Raw genomic sequence first — 5,405 nt, forward strand, 5'->3', positions numbered from 1 at the left:
TGCTCTGCGTTTGTTCTTTCCCCGACCCATCACCCACTCCAGGAACAGAGCAGCTGATCTTGTCACTAGAGCAACACTATGTCTGTTTAGACTGAAAAGGTAGAATTGTCAAATGTGGTTTGGCCTATAATCCCATCAGGAAATGGAAACAGGAGGACCAAGAGTTCAAGGCCAGCCACAGCTGTGTAAAGAGAACGGCCTGGACAGGAGACCCTGTCATAAAAATAAACAAACAAATGCAGGCATGGTGGTGCATGCCTTTAAGCCCAGCATTGGTTGGGGGGTGGCATGGGAGGATCTCTGTGAATTTGAGGCCAGCCTGGTCCTAAGAGTGAGTGCCAGAGCTGTCACACAGAAAAATCTTCTCTCTAAAAATCAATCAATCAAGAAATAAATAAAATAAAGGAGTAATAGGATCGTCCTGTAACAAACTGTTTGCCCTTACCCGGCTCTTCTCTCTCCCTTTGGACCCACTGACTCTTCAGTTTGGCCTTCAGATGCCAAACATCCTCCTGTTCACAGACAGTGGAACTTACAGACTGGGAGGTCCAAGACCCAAGGCAGCCTGTGGCCCATGGTTCCCAGACTCACTCTGGAGTTGTGGCCCCATGCAGAGTTTTTTCGTTTGTTTTGAGCAGAGGCCTTCTAATGAATCTTTTACAAACATACTCGATAGTCCTGCGGTGCTGCCTGCATTGGGTGCAGTTCTGGGCCACAAGTCTGCATGTCCTTTGCTACTGGACCTGATAGCAGAATCTTTCTTCTCACCTTGGTTGTTTACTGTGACCCCTGCATTATTTTCAAAATAAAGGAACTCCGGTCTTTTCTTTGATTTGACTTTTGTCGCAGAATTACCACTGCTGACAGATGTTTTTCTTAGCTCTGGTTTGCCTTCCTTAACTGGCCATCACCGCTGAACCCACACAAACAGCAGGAAGTCTGTTCAGTCATCCCTTGATTCCCTTCACAGACAAGACATACAGATTTTTTTTAAAAGATTTATTTGTTAATGTATACAATGTTCTGCCTGCATGTATGGCTGACGGCCAGAAGAGGGCACCAGATCTCATTACAGATGGTTGTGAGCCACCATGTGTTTTGTAGGAATTGAACGCAGGACCTCTGGAAGAGCAGCCAGTGCTCTTAACCTCTGAGCCACCTCTCCAGCTCTGATATACAAAATTTTATACAGTTTATTTTTATTTTATGTTCATTAGTGGTTTTGCCTACATGTGTGTCTGTTTAAGGGTGTTGGATTCCCTTGAACTGGAGTTATAGAGGTTGTAAACTGCCATGTGGGTGCTGGAAATTGAACCAGGGTCCTCTGGAAGAGCAACTGGTGCTTTTAACCACTGAACCATCTCTCCAGCCCCCAATATACAGAATTTTGTCTTCTTTTTTTTTTTTTTTCCACAGTTGATCACAACTTTTGCACAGTTGATTACAGTTCCTACTGGAAGACCCAGGGAAATCCAGAATTTTGCCCTGGAGGGCCCACCACGTTCTGGCTTTGACATCTTGAGTACCTAGGAAATCAGGAAGGAAGTCCAAGGACAATGGGATATGCGCTTCCATATGATCTTAAGGCCCTCCGGGGCTGTGCCCTCACATGGAGCTTCCAAAGCCTTCGCCATACCCCCAACTGTGCAGAAACCCTCCTGCTGCCCTTCCCTGTCCAAACTTGTGTCTCATGTCAGACAAGGTGCGCACATGTATAGTCCCAGCTCTGAAGAGACGACAGGGTCACAAATGCCAGGCCAGCCTTAGCTATATAAAGATTAGACCATCTCAGGGATCCGTGAACAGACCAACCTCTGCTCATCCAGGCTGTGGGAGGGCTTCCTCTGGGAGTTTGCCCCAGAGTAGGGCAAGAGAAACTGGCCAACAACCAGGCCTCATCCCAGAGAGAGGGAGCCTGAGGTTCAGTCCTAAACACCAACTAGTCTGGGACAGCCAGAGCCGGGCAGGGAGTGCCCTGCAGCTGGGTCACAGAGCTGTGTGCAGGGTCTGCCCTGCGGCTGGTCAGCTTCATGTCCAGCACAGTCAGATCAGCTGGGGATGGTGCAGAAGGTGCCACTGTGCTCAGGGCATTGACAGCAGAGGCACACATGAGTGGCTTTCATCAACCATGTCTTTTTTTTTTTTTTTTTTTTTTTTTTGGTTTGTGGTGGGCTGGCTCAACTTGTCTGATGAGGAGTGAGGAGTGAGGACTTAAGACAGGCAAGCACCTCCGAGACTTCCTGAGCACTCCCTCTGCCCAGCGTGGCGCTTAGGGTCGTAGAGGGGCGGTGAGATGGGCCAGCGTGGCCACCAGAAATATCACCCAGGCTTCTGCAGCTTACTACTCTCAGCCAGTGGAAGGCAGATTTAGCCACAGCCAGCAGGGACTTGGTGTTCACTGAAGGAAGCGCCACCCACTTCTCTCCTGTCCCATTGGCACTGCCTGGCTCACACTTAGACTCTGATGGAGCACAGCATGTGCTGGGCTTAAGGATGTCAGCCCTAAAGCCCAGCCGGCCTCTGTTCAGACCCCTGCCCTACCAACTGCATGTGGCCTCGGGCCAGTGACCAAACCATGCTGAGGGTCTGCTTTCCCGTCTATGAAGGTTTTTTGACCAGTGGATCTGAGCTATAAATGTGGGCTCAAAAGAGCCCTGGCTTTCCAAAATAACAGGCATGTCTCTGCCGTTTGCCTCGGCACGTGTGGCTGTCCCTCTGTCACTGCTGCAAGGAGAGCCAGCTGTCGGGAAACAGTATCCGTGAGCACTCCTTCACCGTGGTGTTTGATCCAGTCACATGATGTGACCTTGAACAACCTCTGCTCACGCTGGACCACCATTGGAAGGTGGCGGTATTTCACACAGCCCGCACCTGCCAACACCATCCCAGAGCCAAGAGGGTGCCAGACTTCCAGAGGCAGGGAAGTCTGCTTGGCTTAGATCAGATGAGGTAGAAACAATTGCCCTGGAAGGCATTGTGGTGTACTTCCAGTACTTGAGAAGCTGAGGCAGAAGGATTGCTATGAGTTCTAGGTCAGTCTGAGCTACAGTCAGGCCATATCTTAAAAAGCAGAGGGCAGGGAGGAGCTGAGAGAATTAGTAAAGGTGTTTGTTGACAATATGACATGGTTCGATTCCCTGGAACCCATGGTAGAAGGGGAGAACTGACTCTTTGGGCTTGTCCTTTGACCTCCAAATGCACACTATGACACACATGTGCACGCACGCGCTCACACACACACACATATATTGATAAGCAAACGTGAAAAAAAAGTCAGTGCACCTGACTCTAGCAAGTTAAGTATGGCTCACACCTGGACAGCTGCTATTGGCGGGTGTCCTTGTAAGCATTGTGGCTCAAATGGAAAGGGATCCCAGCAGTCAGGAGCTAAGGCATACTGAGTGCTACAGTTTGGATGGAAAAATTCTGGCAGTCGGGGTCCAGGGGATACTGAGTGTTACAGCTTGGGTAGTAGAGTGTTCTGGCAATCAGAGTCCAGGGGATACTCGTGTCACAGCTCGGGTAGAAGAGTCTTCTGACAGGGTCCAGGGGATACTGAGTGTTACAGCTCAGGTAGAAGCGTGTTCTGGCAGTCGGGGGCCAGGGCATACTGAGTGTCACAGCTCGGGTAGAAGAGTGTTCTGGAAGTCGGGGGCCAGGGACTAGCACAGGTCACAGTAAGCATAGCAGCTTACAGCCCTGCTCTAGGGAAAGGCTTCCCGATGTAACAGGTCTACTCTGGCTCTGGTGCCTGGAGTAGAACAACTGCTCTCTGCTAGGGGAAGGATCTCCCAGGGAAAGTGTTACAGCCCCACTCCACTGGCTCCTTCTCAGCTCCAGCAAAAGAAGGTCTTCACTCAAACCTCATTCAGGAGGTTTACTGGAAGTGACTGCCTCTACCAGGGTAGAAGACAGCAGCAAATGGAACAGACACAGGGCTTAGATAGGGCTTCTTAGGGGTGGAGTTTTTCCAGGGAGATTTTCAGGGTGTGAATTGGCCAGATTGCGTTCAGATTGGCTAGATACCTGCTCAAGGATTGGTTGGTTTTATGCTTAGTTGATCATTGGCAGAGTTGGCTCTGATTTCAGATCCAAACTATGTTTCTTTCACTGACCTTTGTTTTACCTTTTTGCCTCTAGTTTTGGGGCCAGGTCATATATCTTTCACTGACTCTGACTCTAAGGCCAAAGTTTGTTTCTTTAGCACTGGTTTCAGAGTTGGGGTGCTTTTCTTTGGTTCTGGGTTCAGGGCTGAAATCTTTCTTTCACTGGCTCTGGTTTCAGGGCCAGGATGGGTTTCTTTGGCTGGCCTTTCTACCCTACGGTCCAGTCCTGATGGCCCCCGCCACAGCCCTGGGCGCCAACAGCAATCTGAACTTGCCAGCTTGAGCACTGCTAGGGCTGCCCGAGCCCATGTTCTCAGCTGTCAGAATGTAGCCTTCAGCGGTGGCTGTGCATCATCACTGAGTTACCTTTCTCTAGAGCCCGTGGCAGGCCTGTCATAGTTTGTTTAATATCAATGACAAATTAATCTTACTGCCGTGGCTTCCATCTTGAGGTCTGTCATAAGTTGTCTGAAGCCCAGAGGTAACTCGTCACCTCACCCTGCCCTGTGGTGACTTGAGATACATCCCACTTGTTAATCTTGGTGACCCAAGCCTAGCATGTGTCATAGCGATTGACCACAGTAAAACAGTGTCAGCATCTCATAAAGAGCTTTCCTTCCAAGCAGGTTTTGCCCAATGCCCAGGGGACACTGCCAGTGGAACTTAAGAAAACCGTAGCCCGACAGGTGTCTGTCCCTTCCTCTCCCTTCTCACTATTACCTTTTCCAAATAGAAAGAAATCAAAAGACTGAGCTTGATGCCCAGACCTGTAATTCTAGCTATTTGAGAGCCTGAGGAAAGAAGATTGCAAGTTCAAGGCCTGCCTGGGCCACGGAGGGAACTTGAGCTAGGTAGTGAGATCCTGTCTCAGAATAGAAAATAAAAAGGCAGGAGAGATGGCTCAGAGGTTAAGAGCATTGCCTGCTCTTCCAAAGGTCCTGAGTTCAATTCCCAGCAACCACATGGTGGCTCACAACCATCCATAATGGGATCTGTTGTATACATAATAAATAAATATTTAAAAAAAGAAAATAAAAAAGGCAACTAGAAATAAAGTTTATCTGTAGAACATTTACCTAGAGTCCCCCAGTGAGGGGCTGGGGTGTGGCTCAGTGGTAGAGCCCTTGCCTAGAATCCCCCAGTGAGGGGCTGAGGGTGTGGCTCACTGGTAGAGCCCCTGCCTAGAATCCCCCAGTGAGGGGCTGGGGGTGTGGCTCAGTGGTAGAGCCCCTGCCTAGAATCCCCCAGTGAGGGGCTGGGGTGTGGCTCAGTGGTAGAGCCCTTGCCTAGAATCCCCCA

The sequence above is a fragment of the Arvicola amphibius genome, chromosome 8, assembly GCF_903992535.2.
Source record: "Arvicola amphibius chromosome 8, mArvAmp1.2, whole genome shotgun sequence".
In the NCBI taxonomy this organism is placed as follows: domain Eukaryota; kingdom Metazoa; phylum Chordata; class Mammalia; order Rodentia; family Cricetidae; genus Arvicola; species Arvicola amphibius.